The sequence below is a fragment of the Panthera leo genome, chromosome C2 (assembly GCF_018350215.1).
Source record: "Panthera leo isolate Ple1 chromosome C2, P.leo_Ple1_pat1.1, whole genome shotgun sequence".
Taxonomy (NCBI): Eukaryota; Metazoa; Chordata; class Mammalia; order Carnivora; family Felidae; genus Panthera; species Panthera leo.
The window spans coordinates 8,091,584-8,108,557 of NC_056687.1; the positions used below are offsets into that span (position 1 = coordinate 8,091,584).

At 41.9% G+C, this 16,974-nt stretch overlaps 1 protein-coding gene across 7 annotated transcripts in view; it reads right to left on the bottom strand.

Annotated features, from left to right (window-relative positions):
* The window catches only part of DYRK1A (dual specificity tyrosine phosphorylation regulated kinase 1A), a 147,866-nt gene that overhangs the window by 119,110 nt on the left and 11,782 nt on the right, over positions 1–16,974 (bottom strand). Inside the window, exons 1-2 of one of the 7 annotated variants that reach the window (XM_042954391.1) lie at positions 16,626–16,913; positions 12,798–12,929 (exon numbers count right to left, since the gene is read on the bottom strand). The exons of 3 other annotated variants lie outside the window; for them this stretch is intronic. The gene's annotated coding sequence lies outside the window, so the exon portion shown is untranslated. Of the gene's footprint in view, positions 1–12,797; positions 13,663–16,625; positions 16,914–16,974 lie in introns of those variants that run through there. 3 more of the 7 variants (XM_042954393.1, XM_042954396.1, XM_042954395.1) reach the window with 3 other exon arrangements.

The following is a 16,974-nucleotide window of genomic DNA, read 5'->3' on the forward strand; positions in this document are numbered from 1 at the left end:
AACCACGTACAAAGTCCAAGCACCCCAAGATCACACCGTGAGAAAGCGCGTGTTACAAGAAACAGCCGTGCAGAGGAAGACACACCAGACACCGTCCGTGTGAAAGACGAAGTCATCTCAGACTCTCCAGTCCCCGCAGCTGCCACGCAGAATGGAGGAAGAAGCCCTGCCCAGATTGGAAAATTGTGAGCGAAGAAATGGTAAGCCACCAGGTTTGGCCTGCTTTGTGAAATAGCCACAGATAAGCTCAACATTTTGTATGCAATCGCTTCTCCGCCTTTCGGCTAAGATCAAGTTTAACATTTTGTATGCAAATACAAAGGAAAATTACAATGTACCTGTCTGCAAAATGTTTGAAAGTAAATATTCTAGATCTTCTGAAATAATTTATCTTCTTGGACTTGAAAAAAAAGGCTAGTAAATTCTAACAGACTGTATTAACGCACTTCTTTGACAAATAACACAGGCGCTACCAGATGGCTAATGCTGGACAGAGACGGGGTCAAGGCTCCACCTCAAGACTAGAGACCTCCAGACACATCCAGAAACAGAACAGCTGATTTATTAAACTGCACTAAAAACTAACCCGTAGATGACCTCTTTCAGAGTGTATGGAGTGGAGGTTTTGAAACTGATTTGTATCTTTACATAGAGTCAGTGGGGTAAGGAAGAGTATTGTTGCCTACTATTAAGAAATGACAATCATGGGTAAATGTCAATCTCTATCAACGAGTTCGGAGAATCATTGAGAATATTATACACGATGTGCCAAGCACCCTGGATACCAGGAAGAAAAAAAAAACCAGTCTTGCCCACAGCAGTTCAACTTAGCAAAGGCCCCAAATACAAATAATGGTACTACAAACACTTTCTAGAATAAAGCTGTGTACACGTAAACACAAAAGGAACTAACGAGAACACAGAAGATGGAGCTGTTCTTTCTACCCCATTCCTGCCTCCTTCCAGGAGAGTTAGGAAAGACTAAAGGAGAGGACATCTGAGATGAGTAACTAAGGTTATGGAAGACCTCCCCTCAAACCCATCCCACAACAGCTGGAATTTAAGGATTCTAACGTTGGTCCCACTAGGGGCACGCTTATCAGCTTTGTTCCCCAAGGGTCTGTAGCATCTAAATCAGGGCTGGCCACATAATAAGATACACAAATGCCTGTTAAATGTCGTTGAACTCCTATGGACCTTGGGCAATACCATAGCATTCAGCAGCATTTATGTAAGATGAATAGTGGTGCACAGAGTTGCTTTGAAACTTATGTAAGATACCATATGATACCATTAGGAAACGAAGGTGGATAAAAGCAGATTGAATGGCGTCATTTTAAAGGAAGTATTATTTATTTAATGTACCAAGCACCCACTATATGCCAGGATCTGTGCTCTATGGAAAATGTTGTAAAAGAAGTACAGATAATGTGCTCCAAATGAAAGTTCAGAGAAAAGGAGAACGCAACACATGTGGGGAAATGTAAACTACTTAAATAACTCTACATGGAACAAATACAGTAGGGCTGCAGAAAAAGAGATCAGAAAGGTAGGCAGAGGTACAACTACAAAGAGAACCTGAATACTGGATCTTCATTCCATGGAAATGAGAATCATGAAAGATTATAGGCTGTGGAATAGCACAATCAGGGTGGAAGGCGAAAAAGGGTAGCAGTGCAAAAGATAATCAAAGACAAAAACTGATCTGAGAGGGGAATATTACAGCTTCAATAAATATACATTCAACATAGACGGTAATCCATGCATTTACCTTTGCTCTCTCACAAAACTCCAATGAATATAAAATCTACTTAAAATCAATAAAGGAAAATAAAACAAGAAAGACAGTGATGGAGAAACAGGTTTTTAGACAGTGCAAAGAAGACGGACTGTGGTAGCGGACTTAGAGGAGAATGAAGGAAGCCACAGAATGAATGCTGACACTTGGAAGTACCAAGAAAACGAGGCACCCCGATCCCGGAAAGGTTCAGGACACACACATATTCTCTGGCTCTGTCCACTGAGATTGAGAGCAGTGAGCATACCTAATGCCCGGCACTTGCGTATTAAATGCCATTTCCATGAAAAGAACCAGAGCTCTAGGCAGAGTTCTCCAACTTGACTCAAATGGCACGAACCACTGAAGAAAAATTTACTAAACTGAACTTCATTAAAATTTAAAACGCTCACTCTGAAAAAAACCGCTAAGAGGATGAAGTGACAAGCTACGCGATACGCTACGGACTGGGAGAGAGCACGCGCAGACCACACAGTGAACAAAGACCCCGCACCTAGAATACGCAACTTTCATAACTCAACAGCAGAAAAAAAAAAACCAATCCAATCAGAAAATGGGCAAAAGACACGAACAGTTACTTCACCGAAGAAGTGAGAGCAAATAAGCACATGAAAAGCTGTTCACCATCATCTGTCATTAGGGAAATGCAAATTAAAACCGCAACAGGATATCACTACACCTATCAGAACAGCTACATGAAAAACAGTCGTAACACCAAATGGTGAGAAGGATATTGAGAAACGGGATCCCTCGTACTTTGCTGCTGGGAACAAAACGTGGTACGGACACTCTGGAAAGCAGTCTGGCAGCTGCTCACAAAACTAAACATGCATTCACCCTGTGACCCAGCCATCTCAATCTCGGGCATATACCACCAAGAAACGGAACACTTACATTTATACAAAAACCTGTACTCAAACGTTGAAAGCCGTTTTATTCATATTATTACACAATATATTGGAAAACAACCTAAATATCCCGCCACAGGTGAGCGGCTGAACAAACTTGGTCCATCCATACTACGGAATACTACTTGGCAATAAAAAGAAATTAACTATTGATTCACTCAACAACAAATGGACCTCGAGGGCATTATGCTTAGTTAAAAGAGTTGATCTCAAAAGGCTACACACTGTATGCTTCCGTTCATACAACATATGGAAATGACAAAACCACAGACATGGAGAATAAACGGATGGTTGTAGGGCTGCTGGGAATTCAAAGGGGTTGGATAGCAGAAGAGAGTTCTTTTAAAGTGATGGAGCAGCTCTATTATCTTGATTGTGGGGATAGGTACACAAATCTAGACACGGTATAAAGTTACAAGGAACTAGACACGCACACACGTAGGTTTAAAGAACACTAAAAACCGAGTAAGGTCTGTCTGTTGTCTAGTTAACAGAAATGTACCAGATATGTCAATTTCCTGATTTGGGTATCCTGGTAGAGCTAACATAAAACTCACCATTGGGAGAAGCTGGATAAAGGAGGTACATGGGACTTTAAACTATGTTTGCAGCTTCTTGTGAGTTTATGATTATTTCAAAACAAAGGATTATTTAAAAAATAAAAACAGGGCTCCTTGGAAAAATTGTCCAATTCCAATTCCAGACTGAGACAGAAGTTCAAGATAAGCCTGCAAAGTGCTCAAAACATATTGGAGACATTCCAAAAGGGCACAGACACCAACTTGAAGGAGCTTCTTCTAACAAAATCCTGGACAACTGGAGCATTAAAGTAAGTAACTAACTACAATTATGGATTATTACCTATTACATAAAATAGAAAATCAGGTACCCATAGTGATATAAAATAAGTGACTAAATTAGAAGTCTGATTACTAATAATGGGCTATTTACATAGTCTCAAAGTACCTCTACACAAAACACACACTAATTACAAGGGCGGGGATTAGCTTTAAAATGAAGAAGTCTGAAGGCACCACCATAATCAAGTGATCAAAGTGAACATTATCAGAAAACAGGACAAAGTGAAATCATATGGCACAATAACGCTACCCCCCCCCCCCAAGGATGTCCACGTCCTGATCCTAAGAACCTGTAAATGTGTTACTTTACAGGGCGAAGTGTTGAATAAAGGTTGCAGGAGGAACTGAACTTGCCAATCAGATGACTTTAAAATAAAGAGATTAACCAGTATCATCACAACAGTCCTTAAAAGTGAAAGAGGAAGGAGAGGGAGACGGCAGCAGACGATGGACAAGGTCCAAAGCGACTACTCTGAAAATGGAGGAGGAGGCCAGAAGTCAAAGAGTACGGACAGCCTCTAGAAGCTGCAAAAGAAGGACAGACACTGTCCAGCAGAGCCTTCGAAAGTAATGGAAGCTGGCTTGCACCTTGATTTGAGCCCAGGTGAGATCCATTTTGGACTTCTGAACTCCAGAACCGTACTATAATAAATTTGTGGTTTTTAAGCCTCTCAATCTGTGGTAATTTGTTACAGCAGAAACACAACGCCAGGAGTACACCACCTAACAATGCAATGAGAAAAATACAGCATCGCTTCTACGATAGTCCTACAAAGATGCTTCACGTACCATCTAATACAAAGAAACATCAGACAAACACGCATAGGTGACTCTAAAATAACCAGCCTGTATTCTTCAAAAATATCAACGTCATAGAAGAAAGAACAGATGAGGAACTGTTCTAGATCAAAACAGTTGAAAAGACATGACGATAAAATGCATAAGTAATCCTAGACTGTATCCTCTTCCCATAAAGAACACTCCCGGGACAACTGCCGCAACTTGAATGGAGTCTTAGGGATCAGACAGCTGTGATGTATCAATATTAACTTCCTGCCTTTTGTGGTGGTATTACCGTTACGTTACGCAAGAGAGTGTCCCTGTTTGTAGGAATTATGCGCTACGATATTCAAAAAGAAAGAGACATCATGTCAACAACTTTCTCTCAAGTGGTTCAGGAAACAGAAGTTACTTGTATTATACCTGCAAACATTTCTGAGTTCATTTCAGTAAACAAGTAAATAAAATAAGGCAGCAAGATCTCAAATTGCAGTCCAAGCTCTGTCCAGGCTGGCAACCGCCATGTCTGCAAAGAGCCCAAAGGCATAATCTATGGGGGACATGAACAGACGCTCTGGACCTGGAGACATCAAGGGCAACAGAGAACAGTTTTGAGGCGGGAAACCAAAACCGAATCCATGAAGAGTCTTGACACAGAACTGTGAACTCCAGTTCCCCTCCCCAATTCTGCCTCCAGAACACCAGCAACAGGAATATCCCTTCCCTCTCCCCCAGGCATGGGGACAATCAGGCGACAGCCAGAGGCCTGGAGTGAAAGCACTGGGGCACTCCTATTCGTGGGTTCCTCGATCTCCACACCAAGCCTTCAGTAAAGAAGCCAGCCTCACACCTCACAGAGAGCTTCCATCCACTTTACCACACCTTACCCTGAAGTGAAAGCCACCAGCCCGAAAATGGCCAAATATTTGAGGAAAGGTGCCAACGTTAAAGACAGAAGTCAAAACAAGCAGAAAAATGGGAATCCAGAGGAAACTGAGGCAATGCCACAAAGAGGGAAAACAAACAACCAAAAAAACAACGGTGTCAAACTATACTATCATGTGCTTGAGGAGGTAAAAGAATACATGTTATCATGAAGTAGAACAAAACGCTAGTTTAACAGAAAACAAAACAAACAAACAAAAAAGGCAGGGCGCCTGGATGGCTCAGTCGGTTAAGCGTCTGACTCTGATTTCATCTCATGGTTTGTGGGTTTGAGCCCCGCCACGAGCTCTGCACTGAGAGTGCAGAGCCTGGTTGGGATTCTCAATCTCTCCTTCTCTCTCTGTCCCTCCCCCACACTCTCTCTGTCTCAAAATAAGGAAATAAACTTCAAGGAAAAATAAAAAGCAAAGAACAAACGATAACCCTGATGGAAGATAAAAGTTGAAAAATATCTCCCAAGAAGAGTAAGAATTAACAAATAGCAAATAGACAAGATAACCCAAGTGTACGTCACTTGAGAAGACCAAAGAAAAGCAGTTATCAAGGAAAGCATACAAAAAACTTACCCATATCTGAAGAACAGGTACCTCCAAAGTAAAAGGATGGGTCCAACACAATGAAACCAGCCACCAAAGCACATCACTACAAAACTTCACACCAGAGACAAAGAACAGATCCTTAACACTTCCAGAGAATGAACAGCAACAACAAAACATGGGGGAGGGGGTCATACAAAAAGGACCAGAATCTACTAATAAATTAATGGATGTATGTAATATGTAATGGCTGCCAACAGCCTCGAATATTGTGTCCCTCCCAAAGGAAACCGATCACCCACCCACGGAGCAGTCTCCCTACCTACCACCCTCCTCCCAACAAAAAACAAAGAGAAAGCATTACATATGGAATTTTATCAAGCCTTAGATCTTATTCCCAAGTACCAGAAAATACAAGGGACAGGGGAACATGTCAATGACACCACAGGGATTCACTCAACATCTAGACTAGAGTAAAACAAGACAGAAGACACCGTTTCTTCAACAAAGTCAAGGAGGAAAAAAAAAAGATGCAGAGGAGCAATCGATCGATTAAGGGACCTTACTTAGATCCTGTTTGAATCAAGCGTTTTAAAAACATACCATTATGAGGCAATCCAGGCCATCTGAACTCTTACTGGATATGTGAAAAATTACTATTAATCTTTTTAAGGTATGATAATGGTACTGGGGTTATAGTTTAGAAATCAGCCCTTATCTTTTAGAGATATATACTGAAATATTCACAACTGAAATCAGATATCTGGGTTTTTGTAAAAACTCAAGTGAAAGAGGGGTAGGCAGGAATACCGGTTTTTTGTTGTTTTGGTTTTTTTTTGAAAGCAGCCATGAATTGATAAATGATGATGCTGAGTGACAAGTATCTGGAAGCTCATTATGTTCTCTAACTTTTCCATAGTTTTTGTTTTAATAGAATCCAGAATACAAATTATATCTGCTACATGAAGCTAGAAGACCATGAAGTAATATACTCAGAAGTTTGCAGTAAAACCTATATTCAAACTACAATCCCATACCCAACCAAAACTTCTAATCAGGAGGGAAAACAGATTAAAGATACTCTCAGACAAGGTCTCAAAAAATTGACCTTTCATGCACCCTTCCAAAGGAAGCACCGAAAGCTGTACTCCAGCAAAATGAAAGATAAAAACAGGAAAGGTAAAGGTCAGAGAACCAGGAAACAGAAGACACAACCCTGCTGGAGATTTGCAAAAGTAATACTATTAGGCCCAAAGAGCAAGAACTTCATACAGGCAAGGCTTGATGAAGGGTCCCCTAAGAAGATTCTTGTGGGGACAGGAGAACTAGCTATCTGATATGTTTGTGCAAAAAACTATATTGAGAGCCTAACGGAAGGTATGGGAAAACTCAGTCACACGGACCTAGAAAACAAAGCAAGCGGAAATACAATTGTTAATTCCAGGAAAAACAAAACTATACAAGGAGGGAAATGTAATCATAGTATACAATATAGCTCCATAGTGTACTTACATAATCATAAATACCAAATGTTTCATGAAAAAAAAATGTAACTATAATGGGTAGATGGAAAGAGAAAAGTATTAAGGCAGGGTTAAAGTTAAATGTTCACCTACCTTAATAGAAAGTCAACAAATAGTATCTAAAATTTTAAGCTAAATACAAAAACAGAGTCAAGGTTACCTACCTAACCTACTCAGCCTCCAACCTCTCCTTTCTTCCTTTGTAATAGAAGCTGCTTTCGTTCAAGACCCATGTGCACATCACCCCAGTTAGGCACGTGCTCAGGGGACGGTGTAGCCAGCTCCACGATGATGCCCAACTGGTCAAAGGTAACCCCATTTCCCTTTCTAGTGAGTGTTTCACAAACAGTCATACAACCCAGACAAGTCTACCAAAGAGTTTCTGGGCAGTTTCCACATTCTTACACAGCTACAAGAAAGAGTTCTCTCCTCTTCCTGCGGACACTGTTGTGTCTGGATACAACTCCTCAAACTGCTGCAGCCACCTAATTAATCTGTGCATGGAGCCAGCGAGTGACTCGAGGGGGGGATGGAAAAACTGGGTCCCCGAAGACATTACTGTGCCACCAAATCAATTAGCCCTAGAGGCCATCCTACCTCTGGACTTCCAACTGAACCTCGTCTGAGTCCGGATCTCCGTACCAGCATCCAAAAGCATCCTGACTGGTACAATAAGCGTATCAGAGAGGTAGACGGAAGAAACCAAGAGCTGAGGTAAAAGAGCTCGCCAGCTAGTAGGCAGGGCACGCAGGGCCACGAGTATCTCAGATGAGCCCAGATCCCGTAAAGACCTCGGGACCTAGACAGCCTCTTGTATTCTACCGTGCCCGTGTAGACCCTGAGGTGACAACGTTTGGGAAGCCCTGCTCTAGGGTGCAGGACTACTGAGGGGTGTGTCTGGGGACAACTTTTTTCATTAGAAACCTTTCATTAGTATTCAATTTGGATTACATGCATGTTAAACTAAAAATTCCTTTTTTTATAATTTTTGTAAATGTTTATTTTTGAGAGAGAGACAGAGCACGAGCAGGAGGGGGCAGAGAGAGAGGGAGACAGAGAATCTGAAGCAGGCTCCAGGCTCTGAGCTGTCCGCACAGAACCCGTGGGGCCTGAACCCACGAACCACAAGATCATGACCTGAGCCAAAGTCGGACACCCAACCTACTGAGCCACCCAGGCACCCCAAAACTGAAAATTCTGAAGAAAACTAATGCAGTAAGCAAAAAAGAGACTAATCTGATCTCTGGAGAGGTCATTAACAATAATGTGAAGAAAGAACTTAATTGAAGACTATTTCAGAAACAAAACTCAAGAGGGTTTGGTAATAAAAGTAAATTTAAAAGTGACAGGAGAGGAACCAAGACTACAAAAATGTTTCCTCTTTGGGGACATAACTCTACTAGATCACCCAAAGTGAAAACATAAGTTATTTTTTGTTATACATTACACTGGTTGGATTACACTAGCCGTTACCTACCAAACTCTCAAGTTTTACAAGTACAGTTGACTCTTGAACTACATGGTTTTAAACTCAAGGGTCCACCTAAATGAGGATTTTTTTCCAATAAATACATTGGAAAAATTTTTTGGAGATTTGTGACAATTTGAAAAAATTCACAGATGAACTGCAGAGCCGAGAACTACCAAAAAAATTAAGAAACACGTATTATTGTACCCAGTATATAGTACGTATAACATACAAAATATCTGTTCATCAACTATTTGTTATGGGGAAGGCTTCCAATCAACAGCAGGCTATTAGCAGTTAACTTCGAGGAGAGTCAAAAGGTTTATGTGGATTTTCAGGGTGCCTGGATGGCTCAGTCGGTTGAGTGACTTCAGCTCAGGTCATGATCCTGCGGTTCGTGAGTCCAAGCCCCACGTGGGGCTCGCAGCTGTCAGTGCAGAGCCCGCTTCAGATCCTCTGTGACCCTCTCTCTCCGCCCTTACCCCACCCCTCGCGCTCAATAAATAAAATAAATGTATATTATTATTATTATAATAAATAAATTTATATTATTATAATAAATACATCTCAATAAATAAAACATTTAAAAATAAATAAATCAGGTCTCTCTTTAAAAAAAGGTTTCTGTGGATTTTCAACTGCACAGGGGGGTTCAGCAACCCTAATCCCCACACTGTTCAGGGTCAACTGTAATTTAACTTGGGAAGCTGAGACACAGTATAAAATAATACCAAAACGCCAACATTCAGCCATGTATTAAGGGCCAAGCAAGATTCTAGTCCTAGACACAAAACGCACACAAAATACACATGGTTTCTGCACTCATGAAATTAACCTAGTATCTGCTAACAACACAGTCCACAGAAGCAAACGCTGAATAGTAACGCTGAGTGAGGGCTGAGCCTGGTTTGAATCCTACCTTACCAACCACTACGAAAAATTACTTCAACTCTAAGCCTAAATTTTATCATCCATTAAATAAAATACTACCTTACTAGGTTGTGGTAGGCGTATACTCACACAGTGTACAGAGCAAGCTTGAGAAAGACTGTCCTTCCGCATTACCGGGTGACAAGAGGGTTTGCTATAACATGCTAATGGGCATGGGGAAGCTTCAGGAAGGCAATTTTCTCCGAGCGGATTTCCTCCACACCACAGCATCTTGAGGACGGGTCTGCAGAGCACATTTACAGAGAAGAGAAGCTTCCCACCGTGTACTCTGCTTCGGATCCACCAGGAGTGATTTTTATTCATGTCTTCGTCCCTTAGGCCTCTTAGTTCTCTTGCGTTTTTTGGGTTTTTTTTAACCACTAGTTAGTGTCCACTCTGGAAACCCTTACCATCAGTTTAAAGACTACTATGCTTCAGTCTCCCCATGCTAGCTAGTGGGCGGGCACACAGGACCACGAATGTTTCTAACCACTTATCTTTCAGGCTGGCCACTCCAGTACCTGCGAAAACAGAGTACGGTGACACTAAAAACGCCTTCTCAAAGCAACAACACGTGCATTTTAACCTCATTCTTTCAGTCACTCAACAAACATTTATGGAGTCTTCTATGTGCCAAGCCCTGAAGACACAGCAGTGAACAGAACAGACCCGACCCTTGCTTTCAAGCAGCTTAGGCTAAAGAAAGCAGATGCTACATAAATAAATAACCTCACAGCTATAAAATTCAGGTGGAAAACGTGTGAAGTGATGAGAAGAAAAAGTTCACGGTATTTTAAACCTAACGTAGACAGGAGGTTAGAAGGAGTCAAAGAGGAATCAGAGAAGGCCTCCCTAAATATGTGAGATCTAAACGGAGACAGAAGAGATGAGTAGGAGCTGGTAGGATAAAGTCCTGAGCACTTTATACGCATTCACTTACTCTTCACGATACTATGACTAGTAGACACCTATTATCCCAATTCTATACAAAGGAAAACCGAGGCTCAGTTTACACAGCTGGGAAGAGACAGGGCTAAGATTCAAAGCCAGGTACCTAGATCAGACTCCACGGAATGCACTCTTCCCCACTAGACACTGGACAGCCCTAGCATGGCTCCTATGACATGGCCTCATGCTGTTCGTGGCCTCGTGGCATGGCCCGCTCCTTGACCCGGGGCCCGGGACCTTGCTTCTAAGAACCAAGAGAACGCAGGAGAAGTGATAGGACGTCACTTCTGCAGGTATGATACCTAAGAGTGTACATCTGTCTTGTGAAGAGATGACACTCTCCTTTAGTGTCTTTGAGAAAGTGAAGTGGCTCTGTTGGAAAGGACCATACGGCAAAGAACTAAGGGCAGATGCCTGCTAACAGGTAGCAACAAACTGAGACCCTCAGTGCAATAGTAAACAAGAAACTGAATTCTACCAACGACCGAATGAGTCTCAAAGAGATCTTTCCCCAGTCATGCCTCACATGTTACCAGAGCCCCAGCCAACATCCTGACTGTAGCCCTGAGGCCCTAAAGCAGAGGACCCAGCTAAATTGTACCCAGGCCTCAGACCCCCAAAAACTATGAGATCATACCTGTATAAGTTTCTAACTCTGTGGAGAAACACTGTTACATACCAAAAAACAACTAAACACTATTGCATAATAAAGTTCGTCCATCATATACCCCAGTGCTTTACTGAAATACTGATTTTCAACTACTCTTAACTACATATCAAGCCAAATTCAGGTAGCATTCACAACTGTTCTTTTTAAGCAAAACTCACGTATGAAGGTGCCAACGTTAACCATAATCTGACCCTACGTTTCATAAAAGCCATCTGAACTACCCTGTTTGCTAGTTCCATTATCTCTGTCATTTCTGTCTGTTTCTATTGAGTTTTCTCTTCTAGGTCTTCAAATTCATTAATCTTTTCTTTTGTAATGTCTAATCTGCCATTAATGCCAGCCAATGTATTTTTCATCTCACACATTACTTTTCACCTCTAAATGGTTTTATTTGGGTCTCTTTTTCACCTTTCCAGTCTCTACCTTTTTAAACATATGGGATATAGCTACAATAACTGCTTTAATGTCCTTGCCTGTCAATTCTAACACCTTTCAGTTCTGGGTTGGTTTCAAATGACTGATATCCTAACTATAAGCCAGGTGAACCTGCTTTTACACATATTTAGGAATTTTTGATTGGATGCTGGACATTTTAAACTGTTAAGTATTAGGTTTTGTTATATTTCTTTAAAGAGTATTGGACTTTGCAGGCAATTACATTCCTTTCAGATTAGTTTGTGCCTTTTGAGGCTTGTTTTTAAACATTTTCCAGTGAGATCTAGAGAAGCCTTTATTTGAGGACCAATTTGGCCCCACTACTAAGACATGACCCTTCTGGAGTCTCAATGAACACAGCATTTAACAAGAACTTTTGTCTTCGGGCTACAAGGTACTCAAATTATTTCCCAGCCCTATGTGAGCTCTGAGAATTGTTCTGCTTACAGTTTTCCAGTGGATTTCTTCCCCAGGAACTGTTCCTTTATGAAACTGCACCCTACATGTGCACAGATTAATCTTCAATCAATCATTGAAGAGGACCACTAAGAAGACTTATGCTCTGCCCAGCTCCCTTCTCTCCAGAACCCTGCTCCTCAAAACAGAACCATTCTGCTGGAGCAGAACCCCAACTCCAATCTTTGCTTCCTCAACTCAGTGAGGCCAAAGGCTCTATTTGGGATCCCCCTCCCTGCACTGAGATCTGAAAATTGCCTCCCAAGAAGAAAGCTGGGCCATCAAAGGGCTCACCTCATTTGCTCCCCATCTGTGAGGGATTACAGTTCTGTACTGCCTGTTGTTCAATACCTGAAAATCGTTGTTTCATGTATTTTGTCCAGTTTCCTAGGTGGTTACGGAAGGTGGGTAAATTCAGAATGTACTGCCTCATAGTCAAAAACCCAAGTCACGACTCCTGACGATGATTTTAAAGTAAATGTTTTATAAGACACATCTCCTAAACCTACCCACACCCCGTTATCTATTACAGTACCCCACCTTTATTTTTATCATGGCATTTAGCACTCTTTGCCATTGTTTGCGCTCTTGCTTTCTCTACTTTTCACAACAGAATTAACCTCTGTGAGGGCAGGGATCTTGTCTATCTTGTCACTCCTGTATCCCCAATACCTAGAAGAGGCAAATTCGAATCAGCAAATTCATTAAATCAATAAGCAGCCAGCATGTAACTATTTCACTTAATATACATGAACTCTTCCCACTAATAAATTCTAATCTAGATGCAAGTAACCCTGACCCTGGAGTTTCTTGGAATTGTCAATTACCTTAATTAGCATCATCTAAGTAAAGGTTCTTAGTTGCAAACAAAAGAAACTAACTCTGGCTTTGCTGAAACTTGAAAAGGAAGTTATTAAAGCATATTAGGCAACTCACAGAAAACCCCAGGAGGGCCAGACTGGAAGGCTACATAATGAAGAACACCCAAGATTCAAACCACAGATCTGGTCCAGTGGAGACAACACAGGGTTCAGTCACTGCAACCAGTACAGATGCCAGTGACACCAGGAACCAAACGCTACAGCTGAATCTTTGTCGCTGCCCACCTCCGGGAAACAGGTGCAGCTGCCATCCCCTTGCACTGCGGGACACAGATCTGACAAAGTGTCTGCTTCTGAAAATCACTAGCTTCTGAGGTAGTGGCCTGGAGGCCCCAGGTCACACGACCATGTCCCAACTCCAAAAGATGCAGAGAAAGTGAGCAAATTTGGCTTTCAAAATTGAAGATTTCTACTTCCCCCCAAGACCCTTAAGATAAAGAATTCCTCAAATATAGAAAGCGTTTAGGGGTGCCTGGGTGGCTCAGTCAGTTAGGCAACCGACTTCGGCTCAGGTCATGATCTCGCCATTTGTGAGTCTGAGCCCCGCGTCGGGCTCTGGGCTGACGGCTCAGAGCCTGGAGCCTGCTTCTGATTCTGTGTCTCCCTCTCTCTCTGCCCCTGCCCTGCTCGTGCTCTGTCTCTGTCTCAAAAATAAACAAAACATTTTAAAAAACAATTTTTTTTAAAAAGCGTTTACAGGGGCGCCTGGGTGGCTCAGTCGGTTAAGCGTCCGACTTCAGCCAGGTCACGATCTCGCGGTCCGCGAGTTCGAGCCCCGCGTCGGGCTCTGGGCTGATGGCTCAGAGCCTGGAGCCTGCTTCTGATTCTGTGTCTCCCTCTCTCTCTGCCCCTCCCCTGTTCATGCTGTGTCTCTCTCTGTCTCAAAAATAAATAAACGTTAAAAAAAATTAAAAAATAAAAATAAAAAATAAAAAAAAAAGCGTTTACACATTTTTGTTTATTATTGGAAAAAACGAATGAACCAGTAGCACAAGGCATCAATCCCAGTATACCAGAACTTGTATCTATTTCTTCAATTAATGGATTATAGAAGCTCTATGTTTCTCTCTCTTTTCTCTCTAAATGTTTAACTTTATGGCACTTACCCATTCAACTAAGTTTTCTATTATCTGGAGGCAGCATATGCAATCTGCTATGATGATCCTTAAGCAAATTTACTTCCCTACATCTCAACCTTCTAGCTTATAAAACAGAGATACGACCAACCACCTTGTAGAGTGGCTGAGAATATTAAAATAACTAATAATGAATATGTACAGTGTCTGGCCCATAGCAGGCAATCAATTAATAATAGCTATTGTTGCTATTATTATCGTTAAATAGCTTATTTTTTAAGAGAATAAATTCACTGATCGACATTAACTTTTTTAAAAAGCTACCAACACCCTGAAGATCTAAATTTCTATTTTACATGGTACTATAAATGTTCCCCCCTTTACCTCCTTCCTATGTTATCAGAGATAAAGCAACACGTAGCTTGAAGGACTCTTAACATGTTGCCACCAAAAACAAGTTCAAGAAATAAACAAAGGGAGGGAGGGAAGGAGGAAGTGCTCATGCTGAACGTGTTTCCTTTACATTTCTCTCCAGGGAGCTCCTGACTATACTGAAAAGCCTCATGAGGGCAAGGACGTTTATGTCCGTGTAACTCACTCCCAAGGGCCTAGCATGGCACCAGGCACAGAGAGGAGAGCTTCAATAGCTACTGAATAATTCTGAATATTTGTTTTCCTAAATATTTACAACAGACCTGTCACTGAGAAAGGTTTCAGAACTATTTTAAACAAATCCCTTATAAACTTTTAAAAGCTCATTCACCTGGGGGCACCTAAGTGGCTCAGTCAGTTAAGCGTCCGACTTCGGCTCAGGTCGGGATATCGCGGTTTGTGGGTTCAAGCCCCACGTTGGGCTCTGTGCTGACAGCTTAGAGCCTGGAGCCTGCTTCAGATTCTGTGTCTCCCTCTCTCTCTCTCTGCCCCTCCCCTACTCATGCTCTGTCTGTCAACAATAAATAGATGTTAAAAAAAATTTTTTTTTAAGGCTCATTCACCTGACAAGATCAACAGCTTCAATAATTTTCTAACTATGAAACTCATTCTTTAAAAAAAGAAAAAAAATCCATCCATACAATGAACTTTCCCGAATCATTTTCATTCTGTTGTCCAAACTTGAAAAAGTTAAAGCCAAAAAGCATCCAAACAAATCACCGTCTTCGCTTTTCCGTCACTTTTTAGATGAAGTCAAAGCTAGCACTTATTTTAAATGTGAACCCGACATTGGCTACTGCAAATGCCAGATTGACATTCCAGAGATCACTGGAGAATGAACCTCACTCTGCTGGCTAGGAACCGTGAAGAGTATCCAGGCTGATTCCCTCCACAATTTTTAAAACCTCTCCAAATGAACACTAAGGGCTGTAACTATTTCAATAAACTACGAAAATGATGTGCTCCTTTAATAAAGAAGGCACAATCCAATACAGCATAGTCAAATAAACTTTAATAAAAAATAAAAAGGCACGATGTTTCTATTCCATATTCCTAACATCTGGCTTCTCACAAACAGTTAGGTATTTCACAGGCATTGTTAAAGGAATCCAGGAGCAAATAATTCTTTTTCCTGGCTACATGGTTTTCCAGTCCTATCTTTAAGAAGACAGTTCTTGGGTCCTTGAGACCAAATAGTAAAGATCAAAACATGTAGTTCATTGATTCACTCAACAAATAAATGTTTACTTGGTGCTCAGTATGTGCCAAACACTTGCCAATCCCAAAGAAGGGGGGAGGGGGCCAACCACTGCCCCTTCTCTCTGAAAGGCATTAGTCAACTAAGCACTAAAAAAAATTATCAAGTGTAACAAGCACTATAGAGAAAAATGCAGCAAGACAGGAGATATTAAAAACGAAGAGGTGGCAGGGGCTGGGGGGCAGCTTTCCCTGACAAGGTGACATCTGAGCTGAAAGTGAAGGAGGAAATGGAGCTGACTTCAAGAAAGGGGAGGACTACCGGCCGAAGCAGCAGCACATGCCCAGACGGGGTCCGGAGACCCGGAAGGTAAGACTGTGGAAGTGAGCTGGGCCACACCATCCAGTTGCGGGGTCCCATGACTAGCAGGAGTCCCAATGTACCGTTTAAAAGCTGTTCTTGGGGCGCCTGGGTGGCTCAGTCGGTTGAGCGGCCGACTTCAGCTCAGGTCATGATCTCGCGGTCCGTGAGTTCGAGCCGCGCGTCGGGCTCTGTGCTGACAGCTCAGAGCCTGGAGCTTGCTCTCTCTCTCTCTCTTCTCCTCTCCTCCCCCCGCCCTTGTGTTCTATGAAAAATAAATAGACGTTAAAAAACAAAGTTGTTCTTGCTCCTCATTTGCTCAGATCACTCTTTCACTCCTGCCCATGCTATTGAACTTTCCTTTTTTTCTCGACTCTCCCTCTATGCCTGCATCCTTTCTGTGTCTGGATCTTCGTCTTACTCAGCAAGAAGCCTTCCTCCAAGCGGTCGCTCCTGAATCCTCAGGCTCCTGTCTTCAATTTCTTCCCTCTGCAGAGCTGACTGGAATACTGCTGAGTAACCGCGGGCCTTCGGGCCAATTCTTCGGTAAATTCACCTAGCTTTCCTGATGTTTTGAACTGTACCATAGAACCATTATAGGGAAGTTGAAAAGGTGAGATTAGATACTAGTGTGCTCAAATGAGATCCTAATAATTTTCCTACCACTGCTACTTTGAAAAAACTTTTACAAAATCTTTTGTACCATGGAAGTAATGTCATTCAGTAATGAATGTGTTTGATGTAAAGATGAAGTTAAAAAAAAAAAAAAA